This window comes from Pristiophorus japonicus, chromosome 3 (assembly GCF_044704955.1).
Source record: "Pristiophorus japonicus isolate sPriJap1 chromosome 3, sPriJap1.hap1, whole genome shotgun sequence".
Classification (NCBI taxonomy): domain Eukaryota; kingdom Metazoa; phylum Chordata; class Chondrichthyes; family Pristiophoridae; genus Pristiophorus; species Pristiophorus japonicus.
In genome coordinates, this window is record NC_091979.1 from 321,519,728 (window position 1) to 321,534,052 (window position 14,325).

Consider the following 14,325-nt stretch of genomic DNA (forward strand, 5'->3'; position numbering starts at 1 on the left):
CAGCGGAAGGGGCGCGCGGCAAACCAGCCCCACCCACCCCTTCCCTCGACGAATGTCTGTCCCACCTGGATTTTTTTCGAGTACCGCGCCACCACCGAAGATCGCCAAACGGGGCTCGAGGGTTTGAGCGTCAGTCGGCAGAATCGCTCTCTCGCCGAACTAAAGGGATGCGAGCCCTTGCACAATACAGCAGCAGCATCAAATGAAGCCTGGGGGTGGAGCTCCCGTTCTAAGCAAGCCTATTGCGCATGCCCAGACCTGGGTGTGGTCCATAGTAGGGCTTCGACCTTGGGGAGAGAGACAACAAAGTTACCTGCAACTGAGTGATGCAGACAGTGTGAGAAGGCTGCATTTCCACAAAGAGCTGGTAACCGAGAGCTGTGAGTTAGTAAAAGCAGACCTGCAACCTAGAAGCATCAGGAGGATTGCTTTGTCAGTTGAAGTAAAGGTTACAGCTGCACTTTCATTCTATGCATCTGGATCATTCCAGGCCACAACTGGGGATGTGTGCACCATTTCTCAACATGCAACACGCATCTGCATTTGGCTGGTGACTGCTGCACTATATGCCCGGAGGAATGACAACATAAAGTTCACCACGACCGTCCCAGGCAATGCATGAAACATCTGTGGGCTTCTCCAGGATTGCTGGCTACCCAAAGGTACAGGGCTGCATTGATTGTACCCACATCGCCTTGCGAGCACCTTTGGAGGATGCCGAGATATACAGGAACAGAAAAGGCTTCCACTCCATTAATGTGCAGCTCAAGTGTGACGACATGCATCACATCATGTCAGTTGATGCAAGCTACCCTGGCAGCCCATGATGCGTTCATCCTACGCGAGAGCGCTGTATCTACCATGTTTCAGCAGCAGCCAGAAGGGCCGAGCTGGCTATTGGGAGACAAATAGTATGGCCTCACCACCTGGCTCATGACGCCCCTATACGTAACCCGGACGGAAGCTGACCGTCAATACAACATGTCGCACATTGCGATGCGCAGCATAATGGAGAGAACCACTGTCATCTTGAAACAGTGTTTCCGATGCCTGGACCATTCCGGAGGCTACTTGCAGTACTCCCCTGAGATTGTCGGTCAGTTCACTGTTGTGTGCTGCATGCTGCATAACTTAGCCATCATGAGGCAGCAGCAGCTGGTAGTGGAAAACCCACCTGAGGTGAGAGTGGCTCATGATGAGGAGGAAGGTGCAGATGACGAGGAGGAGGAGGATGAGGAAGCCATGCAACTACCTGAACCCGGAGCATGACGGCAGAGGAGGGTAGGACATTGTGCACCTTTAACGATTGTTCGAGCCTTGCGCCAGCAGCTCATCCGTGAACGCTTTGCTACCTGAAGGCTCAGCGGCAACTATTTCAAATGGACCATGTTTACTGTTTGGACTTGTTCCGTAATGTTGTGTTGTGTTAATGGAATAAATAATGTAAATGATTCTTCTTGAGTTCAAAAAGTTTTGTTAATAATGGAACAAATAATGTAAAGATTCAGTTATAAAAGTTTAACACACACTTGTTTGTACTTAACTTAACTTTAATAAAAATATTCTTGTATCAAACTTTAAAGTATTCAGTTAAGATCACTTAAAAACTTTAAGATCACTTACAAACTTTTAAACTTGTAAATTTACATAACTTTTAATTTGAGAACAGTTACAACAGCAACATAAACAATAATAATAATAACAACAGCAGCAAAGAAAGGCTGCACCCATCTCTCTTCCATCTTATTCTAAGACTGCCCGCTGCGCTTGGTCTTGGTGACTCCACTACCCCTGCCCGCAGGCGGTGGTACAGCGTTTCTCAGGTTGGTACCAAGCTTATTACTTGGAGCATCTCGGGTAATGCGCACTTCTTGATTGGGGGGTGGCGGGGGGAGGTGGTAATGTGGAGGTCCCGGCTTGGGCCTATTCAGAGGCTGGTCTGGGGATTGGAGTGGGAGTGGCAGTTGATTGTGTCAGTGGGTGCAGAGTCTGCGCATGTTCCCTTATTGCAGCAGCTAACTCCGACATTCCCTCCCTTGTGCCCTGACAGTGTCTCAAATACCTGTGACATTTGCTCCCTCACATTCACTGACAGTGAATCAGCTATTGTGACATTCCCTCCCTCATGGGCACCGACATTGTATTAGCTGCCTGAGAGATTCCCTCCCTCATCTTCCCATTTCTCGTGAGAATGTTGTTACTTCTCTCGACAGTCCCGATACCTCACCACCCCCACCCCACTGATGGTGTCCAGGAATGATCGGGTAAGGTCAATGCTCTCCCCACTCATTGTCATCACCTGAACCACATCTGTTAGATCCTACACCTCAGGAGAGCGCTGTCGAGCTCTCCTCCCCCTCCTCACCCTGGGTGTGGCTCGCTGCAACCCACTGGGACCCGCAGCCTGGGACGGTGGGGCCCTGGGCACAGCACTAGAAACCCCAGCCTCGGACTGTGGGAAACCATGGAATGTCCCACCAACACTCGTACCACTCAGGAAAGGGGCTGGCACCTCAATGGGCAGCACCTGCACCTCCTCCACAGTGAGTGCAACAGTGAGGGATTCATCCATCACCTCCCTCTGCTCCTCCACCTCTCTCTCCCCCTACCCCTCCCCCTCCCCCTCACCCTCACCCCCATGCTCTTGGTCTGGAAGGCGGGATTGGAAGATGTTCTCCTCTTCAGGCTCGTCTGCGTCTGAATCTTCTTCTGCATCGTCAGGGTTGGCCTCAAGTTCTACAAAATATAACAGAACAGACAAATAGTTAGCAGCAGAGGAGGGTGCAGGGTGGGTGTCATGAATAGGCTCACACAGCGCAGGCAGCAGGCTGATTTGAAGGTCCACGATGAATGATAGCACATTGCATCAATCGAAGCGTAAGTGACGTAGACATCCCCGTGAACTGAAGCATGGCTGGCATTGAGGAAAGCCAGACTGTGGAATTTGCAGGATTTACCCTTTCCCTCGAGTGTGGGCCCAGCTTGTGCTGCACTGATTGCTTTTCACCCATCAAAGCAGCGACCCTGTCTTTAAAGGGCGTCAGTGGGTGCAGATTTGCCGGGACTCCTCCTGTTCGAGTTCTTTCCCTTTTGTTGTGGGCCGTCGTCCGCTGCAAATATGAAAATATAACTTTTTAGAAGAGGGTGTCTGGGTGGGACAGGTACAGAGGGTCACATTTACAATTACAATTCCTTTGAATAAATGAAAATATTACTTACATTAACTACTCGACCAAGATCCTGCCATTTCTTTTTGCACTGCCCTCCAGGCCTCGGGGTAGTCACCACTGCACAGTAATGTTCAGCCAGTTGGTTCCAGCATTTCTTCATTTCTTTGGGTGGAACTTTGATGTGACCTCGGCCGGTGTCCAGCTCGTGCCATCTGACCTCAATCACAGTAACCAGTGCCTCCACTTCATCCGGTAAGAAATACTTGGTCCTTGTGCCACGTTGCATCTTGTATGGCAGCTCTGATTTTTCCAATGAGAATGAAAGTTCTCACACACAACTGGCTGTTTAAAAATGTCCAAATGCAGACCGGGAGCTGTACTGCGCATGCGCGCCCATAGCAGTCACATCAAAAACGTCCTTTTTTTTTTGCGCATGCGCAGAAGTGGGGAGGTGGGGGGCTTCGTTTTTTTGGCGCGGACATTAGGCTTCACCCCTCGAAGCTAAAGGACAGGCTGCGCTGTGCTAATTTCAAAAAATAGAACGGGGAAACTTGCTCATTATTTTTGGGGAGTAGTCGGGGCCCAAAAAATCGGGTGTGACTCTTGCAGTGCGCCAAAAAGTGGCATTGGGGAGAATTGAGCCCATATGTATAGTTATCATCCACTCTGCACAAGACCAAATGTGACATGGTTTTAAAAATGTACTGTCTGGAAATAACGTAACATTCAAGCCTGAAGATTCTTGTGAGCACTGGCTGTTCATATCAAATTCCTCTTAGTGAAGACAGTAACAGATTGCAAATAAATAGGTTAATGCCTCTATTAAAATAACACACTGGAATTTGATGAGCTCATTAAGCATGAGTGTAATAACATCTCACAATCATTCCCAGGCGATATATTTTTGTCTTTTTTACCACCAATCAGTGACTCTGGTAGATTGCTGGCTGCCCTAGTTTAAAACCAGAAGCCATGTCACTGCTATTATTACACTTCTTTCTTGGCAACAGCATATTTGTACAATATAAATACAATGCAAAAACTGAAATCATACAGAATCATAGAAATTCACAGCACGGAAGGAGTCCATTTCGGCCCATTGTGTCCGCGCCGGTCAACAATAGTCTATCCTGCTTAATCCCACTTTCCAGCTCTAGGTCCGTAACCCTGCAGGTTACGGCACTTTAAGTGTACATCCAAGTACTTTTTAAATGTGGTGATGGTTTCTGCCTCTTCTACCCTTTCAGGCAGTGAGTTCCAGACCCCCACCGCCCTCTGGGTGAAGAAATTTCCCCTCATATCTCCTATAAACCTCCCCCCAATTACTTTAAATCTATGTTCCCTGGTTGTTGACCCCTCTGCTAAGGGAAATAGGTCCTTCACATCCACTCTATCTCGGCCCCTCAGAATTTTATATACCTCAATAAGGTCTCCCCTCAGTCTCCTCTGTTCCAAAGAAAACAACCCCAGCCTATCCAATCTTTCCTCATAGCTAAAACTCTCCAGTTCAGGCAACATCCTCGTAAATCTCCTCTGTACCGTCTCTAGTGCAATCACATCTTTCCTGTAATGTGGTGACCAGAATTACACGCAGTACTCCAGCTGTGGCCTAACTAGTGTTTTACACAGTTCAAGCATAACCTCCCTGCTCTTGTATTCTATGTCTCGGCTAATAAGGAAAGTATTCTGTATTCCTTTTAAACCACATTATCCACCTGGCCTGCTACCTTCAGGAATCTGTGGACATCTACTCCAAGGTCTCTTTCTTCCTCTACATTTCTCAGTGTCCTACCATTTAATATGTATTCCCTTGCCTTGTTAGCCCTCCCCAAATGCATTACCTCACACTTCTCAGGATTGAATTCCATTTGCCACTGTTCAGCCCACCTGACTAGTTCATTGATATCTTCCTGCAGTCTACAGCTTTCTTCTTCATTATCAATCACACAGCCGATTTTAGTCTCATCTGCAAACTTCTTAATCATACCCCCTACATGAACTCATTGAATGGCGGTGCAGGCTAGAAGGGCTGAATGGCCTGCTCCTGCACCTATTTTCTATGTTTCTATGTTTCTATGTTTCTATGTTTCTGTTCACATTCAAGTCTAAATCATTGATATATACCACAAAAAGCAAGGGACCTAATACTGAGCCCTGCGGAACCCCACTGAAAACAGCCAGTCACAAAAATACTTATCAACCATTACTCTTTGCTTCCTGCCTCTGAGACAATTTTGGATCCAACTTGCCATTTTGTCCTGGATTCCATGGGCTTTTATTTCCGTGACAATCTGCCATGTGGGACCTTATCAAAAGCTTTGCTAAAATCCATATACACTACATCATATGCACTGCCCTCATCGACCCTCCTTGTTACCTCCTCAAAAAATGTAATTAAGTTTGTCAGACACGACCTTCCCTTAAAAAATTCATGTTGACTATCCTTGATTAATCTGTGTCTTAGGCTGACTGGCCTGTAATTACTCGGTCTATCCCTTTCTCCCTTTTTAAACAAAGGTACCGCGTTAGCAGTCCTCTAATCCTCTGGCACCACACCTGTAGTCAGAGACGGTTGGAAAATGATAGTCAGAGCCTCTGCTATTTCCTCTTTTGCTTCTCTTAACAGCCTGGGATAGATTTCATCCAGGCCTGGGGATTTATCCACTTTCAAAGCTGCTAAGCTCCTTAATACTTCCTCACTCACTATATTTATTTAATCTAATATTTCACACTGCTCCTTCCTGATTACAATGTCTGCATCATCCCTCTCTTTTGTGAAAACAGACGCAAAATATTAATTAAGAACCTTACCCATGTCTTCTGCCTCCACATACAGATTACCTTTATGGTCTCTAACAGGCCCCACTCCTTCTCTAGTTACCCTCTTGCTCCCAACAAGGGAGAGGGCGGTTCTGGGCTTAGTTTTAGGGAATGAAGCTGGGCAGGTGGAAGGGGTATCAGTGGGAGAGCATTTTGGCGCTAATGATCATAATTCAGTTATAATGTATTTATAAAACATCTTTGGGTTTTTCTTGATTTTACATGCCAACATTTCTTCATGCTCTCGCTAATTTCCTTTTTAATTGCACCTCTGCACTTTATATACTCGAGAAGAGTTTCTGCAGCATTGAGTCCTTGGTCTGTGTCATGAGTCTCCCTTTTTTTCTTTATTCTACCCTGTATGTCCCTTGACATGCAGAGGACTCTAGATTTGTTAATCTGACCCTTTTTCTTTAAGGGAACATACTTGCTCTGAACACTCCGGATCTCCTCCTTGAATGCTTCCCACTGCTCTGACACTGATTTACCTTCAAGTAGCAGTTTCCAGTCCACCTTGGCTAAATCACATCTCAGTTTAGCAAATTGGCTTTTCTCCAATTGAGAACTTTTATTCCTGGTCTATCTTTGTCCTACACTAAATCTAACTGAATTGTGATCACTAGCACCAAAATGCTCTCTCACTGATACCCCTTCCACCTGCCCAGCTTCATTCCCTAAAACTAAGTCCAAGACCGCCCCCTCCCTTCTTGGGCTTGTTACATACTGGCTAAAAATGTTCTCCTGAATGCATTTTAGGAATTCCGCACCCTCTATACCATTCACACTAATTCTATCCCAGTTAATATTAGGGTAGTTGAAATTCCCTATTATTACTGTCCTACTATTTTGTACTTCTCAGAAATGTGCCAACATATTTGCTCTTCTATCTCCCTCTGACTGTTGGGGGTCTATAGTGCACTCCCAGCAGAGTGATCGCCCCTTTTTTGTTCTTCAATTCAACCCATATGGCCTCGTTTGATGATCCTTTTAACATATCATCCCTTCCCTAATTATTTTGTTAATCAATATTGCAACCCCCCCCCTCCTATTTTACCCACCTTTTCATCCCATCTGAAAACCTTGTAACCTGGAATGTTGAGCTGCCAGTCCTGCCCTTCTTTCAGCCATGTCTCAGTATTAGCTATAATATCATATTCCTTGTCTATTTGTGCTCTCAGATCATCTGCCTTATTACCTATACTCCTTGCATTGAAGTATATACCATTAGGCACTGCCAAACTCCCATGTTATCTATATTCCAGTCTTTGTTTCCTCTGTCTTCCAAATTCACTTTCTATTTTTCTGCTGCCCAATTGCAGCTTTACTTCTCTCCCCATTGAATCTATTCTCAGCTTCCCATCTCTCTGCCAAGCTAGTTTAAACCCTCCCCAACAGAACTAGCAATACCCCGCTCCTCAACCCCCGCCTCCAGCGAGGATATTGGTCTTGACTCTGTTGAGGTGCAACCCGTCTGGCTTGTACAGGACCCACCTCCCCCAGAAAAGGTCCCAATGCCTCAGGAATCGAAAGCCCTCCCACCTGTACCATCTCTCCAGCCACACATTCATCTGCTCTATCCTCTTATTTCTGTACTCTGAGAAGAACAATAGTGGTAGGGCATTCAATAGTTAAGGGAGCAGACAGGCGTTTCTGCGGCCGCAGACACACCTCCAGGATGCTATGTTGCCTCCCTGGTGCCAGGGTCAAGGATGTCACTGACCTAGTTAGAAAGAGGGATTGGGTTCTGCAGGCAGAGTTTGAGTAGCACATGGCAGCGGGAGTAATCCGGAGATTACTACCTTTGAGGTCCTGCTTTTTAATCTCTCTCCTAACTCCCTAAACTCTGCCTGCAGAACCTAATCCCTCTTTCTACCTATGTCATTTGTACCAATATGGACCATGACTTCTGGCTGTTCACTCTCTTCCCCAGAATGCCTTGCAGCCGTTCAGTGACATCCTTGACCCTGGCTCCAGGGAGACAACATAGCAGCCTGGAGTCACATCTGTGGCCACATAAACACCTGTCTGCTCCCTTAACTAGCGAATCCCCTACCACTACTGCTCTTCCATGTTTCTTCCTCCCTCCCCGTGCAGCTGAGCCACCCGTGGGGCTGTGGACTTGGCTCTGGCTGCACTCCCCAGAGAAACCATCGCCCCCCCACCGGTACTCAGGACGGAATACTGGTTGGAGAGCGAGATGCCCTCAGTGGACTCCTGCACTACCCGCCTGGTCCTTGTCTTCTGTCTGGTGGTCACCCACCTCCTCTCTGCCTGCACACCCGTAAGCTGTGGGGTGGCCACCTCTGGAAGCAATCTATCCACCAAGTTCTCAGCCTCACAGATGCACCGCAGTCACTCCAGCCGCCGCTCAATCTCTGAAACCCGGAGCTCAAGTTGCTGTAGCTGGTAACACTTCCTGCACACATGGTCATCCAGGCTATGCAAAGCGTTCAGGACTTCCCACATGGCACAGGATGTGCACTCCATGGGACTGAGCTGTCTTGCCATGCCTCTATTTAATAGACCAAGAATTAATCCAGCAGAGATCAACTTCATACATCATCCATTATTCGCCTGTTTCCAGCTTTATTTTAAACAAGGAAACTAGCTGAGCCACTCGGCCTATTGACTGTTGTGATACGAGTCGGCAATCTTGACTTTTTTCACTTTTCTACCTGTTGTTCCCTCTCCTGCACACTTCCTTGTTTTGTTCATCACTATTAAGATACTCCATAACCAGTTCTGATGAAGGATCTGCATTGATCAAACATTGTCCTGTAGATTTCTATCTTTTTCCGATACTGATGAGCCTGCTGTATATTTATCAGATTTTTCAGTTTTTAATTAATTTTTCTTAACGTGAAAATTTATGCTGGCACCATTATAATGTATTTGTGGAATGGTGCAATCACATCACTAGCTACATTGATATGTAAATGATCACAGGACTCACAGGATATAAAAGAACTGCACCTGACAGATCTTTTCTTCCTCAATTATTCTGTAAATTCCTCCTCGCAGCCTCCCTACCTGTGAGCTGGCTATATCTGGGCACCCCATCTGCAAAATTGGTGCAAACTGAATGGGCCGGATTTTGCTGTGCACTAACAGTGCCAGCCATTTATTACACTTGCCCTTGCCCATAGACTTTCTATGGGCTTCTGCACGGCGAATTAGCCAATAATCCATTTCAGTGCAGTACCTTCTGCAGAGCATTTGGGATCTGTGAACAGAGCAAGCAACTGTGTACCTCCTTATCCAATCAGATTGAAGAATCATTACTGAGCAGCGCAGAGTCTGAACAAGGAAGTGTAAGTTAAAATAGTGAATTTAATATAAAATCTGATACAGAACGAGAAATAAAGAGAGGGAAAGAAAGATTGGATTAAGAGAGACAGATAAAAGAGACAGAAAGAAAAAGCAAAAAAGAATGCTTAAGAAAAATCCTCAACAATAATTAAAAGCTGAAAGCGTTATGTATTGTCCAGGTACATTAAATGTATAAGTACAATGGTGCGCCACAGAGGGCGCTGTGATGGGTGACCTGAAAGTACCTGCGAGACAGAGTATAAAAGGCTGCCCACCACACCTGAGAGGCACTCTGGAGTTACGCAATAAAGGACTAAGGTCACAGCAGTTATATCAACACCAGACCGTGTGGAGTCAGTGGTTTGTGTGGCTCCATACACCACAGCAAGAATCAGACTCATACTTGTAAATGTTAATTTTTAGTGCTGTAGAAGTTGTTTTGCAGTTATTAAGATTTACCGCATCATGGGCTCAATTTTCCTGGGTCATTTGCACCGTTTTTTTGGGCGCGCTACTTTTTCTGGCGTATTTTTTTTTTTCAAAGTTTCCCCCCGCGATCTGCGCCGGCGTAACTGAGTTACTTACGATTTTTCGAGGTGAGTTTTTTTTTGATGTAATAGAGGACATTCCCTCATGTCTGCGCAGGTTTTCATAATTTTTCTCAGTTTGGCCCAAAACTTTTTCTCCGAGATCGGCATATCTAGCCACTCCCAAAAAACCTTCTGGTGAGTTAGCCGAAAGCAGCAGACATTGACAAATCGGACCTGAAAGATGCCATTGTTTTTAATCGACTATTTTGGAGGGAGTCAAGAATACTCTAAAAAAATCAATAATAATGTAACATTTTTTTTTACTTGTCAACATAATAAATGGAAGTTTTTTTGGATTTCAGAAGTTTTCATTTTTTTTTTCTTACTCACATGCCACACACGTCTTACTCACACACGTCTTACTCACACACGTCTTACTCACACACGTCTTGAAACAGGGCTGGAGGGTTGTAGCTTTGACCGGCAGAATCAGCCTCACGATTGGACACAGGGGCTCGGGGCTCGGCTGAAAAACTAAACAAGTCCGGAGCAGGGAGAGAGGGAGCTGCCGATCAGAAGGTTTATGCACGGAGCCCGGGGCGCTGATTGGAAAACTTCTGAAGACTGCAGTGAGTTTGGGGGCAAGCGGGGGCAGAGAGAAGGGGAGAAGCCACAAGACTGCAATTAGTTGGGGGCGGGGGGAGAGAAGAGAAGTTTATATAATCGAACAAATAATGGAAATGATTCAGTTTTAATGTAAAATATATTTTATTCAAAAGCTTAACACAGTTTGGACTTAACTTTAATAAAATTATTCATGTATCAAACTTTAACGTTTTCAGTTATGATCACTTACAAACTTTAAGATCACTTACACACTTTAAAATCACTTAAAAACTTTAAGATCACTTACTAATAAACGTGTAAATTTACATAACTTATAAAAAAACTTTTAATTTGGGAACAACAGTTACAACAATAGCAATAATAATAACAGCAGCAAAGAAAGGCTGCACCCATCTCTCCTCCACCTTATTCTATGACCACCCACCACGCTTGATCTTGGTGACTCCATCACCGCTGCCAAGCTTATTCTTTCTAAGATCTCGGGTAGTGTGCACCTGTTGAGGGGCAGAGGGTGGGGGGGCGGGGTGACAGGTGGTAATGTGAAGGGCCCGGCTTGGGCCTCTTCAGAGGCTGGTGTGGGGATTGGAGTTGATTGGCAGTTGATTCTGTCAATGGGCGCGGGGTCTGGGCTTGTTCCCTTATTGCAGCAGCTAACTCCAACAAGCCCTCCCTCGTGCGCCCTGACACTGTCTCAACGACCTGCGACATTCCTTCCCTCATGGTCAGTGATAGTGTTTGCACTACCTCTGACATTCCCTCCCTGATGTTCACTGACAGCTAATTGCAGATTGTCAGGCTAACTGACCTATAGATCCATGTTTTCTCTCGCCCTCCTTTCTTGAATAGCGCCGTTACATTTGCTACCTTCCAATCCGCTGGGACTATTCTAGAATCTAGGGAACTTTGAAAGATGACAACCAATGCATCCACTATCTCTGCAGCCACCTCTTTTAGAATCCTAAGATGTAGGCCATCAGTTACTCTGGTATTTTTTCTCTACTTATATTAATTATGTTAAGGTTCTCATCCTCATTAGACCTTTGGTTCCCCACCATTTTTGGTATGCTTTTTCTGTCTTCTACTGTGAAGACAAATACAAAATATTTGTTTCACATTTCTGCCATTTCATTATTCCCAATTATAATTTCTCCTATTTATTTGTAGAAGCTCGTACAATCTGGTTTTATATTTCTTGCTAGTTTTCTCTCATATTCTATTATTTCCCTTTGAATCATATTTTGGTCATCCTTTGCTGGTTTATGAAACTCTCCCAATCCTCAGGCTTACTACTAATCTTCGCAGCATTATAAGCTTCTTCTTTCAATCTAATGCTATCCTTAACTTATTTAGTTCGCCATGGATGGATCATTTTTCCCATGGAGTTGTTGTTTTTCATTGGAGTGTATTTTTGTTGAGAATTATAATTTATTTCTTTAAATGCTAGTGATTGCTTATCTATCGTACCTTTTAATCTATTTTCCAAGCTACATTAGCCAACTCACCCCTCGTACCTATGTAATCGTCATTAGTTAAGTTTAAGAGGCCGAAATTGCTCCTCTCCTTAAGGCCTGTGAACACCACAAACGGGCGGCCACACTACGGAGTGGAGTGGCCGCTGACTTTTCATGGATTATCCACTGATAGCCCATTGTCCTCCCAAGTTTTGCTGGTGGTACCACGATCACTCCCCCCACCCCCCCCCTACTACTCCGCTGCTGCCGATCCATGTCATCATGGTGCGTGTCGCTGATTTACCTACCCCAATGGCGACATTCCTCTCGGAAAATCTTTGGCCTGCCCAGCGGTGCCAAAACCTGTTTTTTTTCCCGGTGGCCCAGTGAGGCTGTGGCCTTCTGCAGCGGCGGTGTGGCTTCCCTTAAAGGGGAGGGCCCACTGCCGCTGCCGCCATGTTTTATTTTGTCGGCCAACTGCCATGTCGGCCTGGCAATTATGCCCCCCCCCCCCCCCCCCTCTGGGTTCAGCCAGGCCACCAACAGGCTGGCCCGACCGAAACCCTGGTGGCAAAGTGGGCTGAATTTTTAAAATCCCGGAGGCGCTCCCCTTTAAGTGAAGGGGAGAGCCCTGGTGACACGCCGCCGTGATGATGTCATTGCGGTGGTCACTCTGCACCGCCCCCAACAGCTGCCCCTCAGGTATTGCCATCACCCCGTCTCCACCCCTCAAGTGTTGTCACCGCCCCCTTTCAGAGCGACTTCTGGATCCAAGGAAGAAAAAAACAACAAAGAGCGGACTGTCGCTCAAGAGGCAACCAGAACCGCAGCTGTGATAAAAAACATTCAAACGGGGTGCGTGCTCCCTGTTTCGGGCAGGGGGCAATTTCTACCCCCGAGACTCTAGTTTTGGACTTATGCAAGTCACTCTCAAACTTAACATGAAATTCTATCATATTATGATCACTCTGCCCTAGAGGATTCTTTGCTATGAAATTACTAATTAACCCTGTCTCATTACACAATACATTATCGAAAATAGCCTGTTCCCTGGTTGCTTCCATGACGTATTGTTCTCGGAAACTGTCCCGAATGCATTCCATGCATTCCAGTCTACCTTTGCCAATTTGATTTCTCCAGTCTATATGAAGATTAAAGTCCCCCATTATTATTGCATTAACTTTGTTACATATTCCTACTATTTCTTGATTAATATTCTGTCCAACGGTACAGCAACTGTTAGGGGGCCAATATATTTCTCCCACCAGTGTTTTTTGACCCTTGTTATTCCTTATCCCCACCCATACTGATTCAACTTCCTGATCTTCCGAGCCAAGATCCTTTCTCTCTACTGTCGAAAGTCACCCTTTATTATCAGGGGTACACCCCCCTCCTTTTCCATATCTATTGGTACAATAGCGTAACAACACAGCAGCATCCCCTTCTGAGCTGAACTGGATATTTGTGTCTTTCTCATGTGTGTTGCTTGAATCTTTTTGAAGGCAGAGCAGGAAAACACTTGCTCTGATTAAGTCATAAATGAGTTGTTGAACTGTTTTGTTCCACAGCAAGTGTACATACAGTGTAACATATAAGAACATAAGAACATAAGAATTAGGAACAGGAGTAGGCCATCTAGCCCCTTGAGCCTGCTCCGCTATTCAACAAGATCATGGCTGATCTGGCCGTGGACTCACCTCCACTTACCCGCCCGCTCCCCATAACCCTTAATTCCCTTATTGGTTAAAAATCTATCTATCTGTGATTTGAATACATTCAATGAGCTAGCCTCAGCTGCTTCCTTGGACAGAGAATTCCATAGATTCACAACCCTCTGGGAGAATAAATTCCTTCTCAACTCGGTTTTAAATTGAGGCTGTGCCCCCTAGTTCTAGTCTCCCCGACCAGTGGAAACAACCTCTCTGCCTCTATCTTGTCTACCCCTTTCATTATTTTAAATGTTTCTATAAGATCACCCCTCATCCTTCTGAACTCCAACGAGTAAAGACCCAGTCTACTCAATCTATCATCATAAGGTAACCCCCTCATCTCCGGAATCAGCCTAGTGAATCGTCTCTGTACTCCCTCCAAAGCTAGTATACCCTTCCTTAAGTAAGGTGACCAAAACTGCACGCAGTACTCCAGGTGCGGCCTCACCAATACCCTGTACAATTGCAGCAGGACCTCCCTGCTTTTGTACTCCATCCTTCTCGCAATAAGAACATAAGAACATAAGAATTAGGAACAGAAATAGGCCATCTAGCCCCTCGAGCCTGCTCCGCCATTCAACAAGATCATGGCTGATCTGGCCGTGGACTCAGCTCCACTTACCCGCCCACTCCCCATAACCCTTAATTCCCTTATTGGTTAAAAATCTATCTATCTGTGACTTGAATACATTCAATGAGCTAGCCTCAA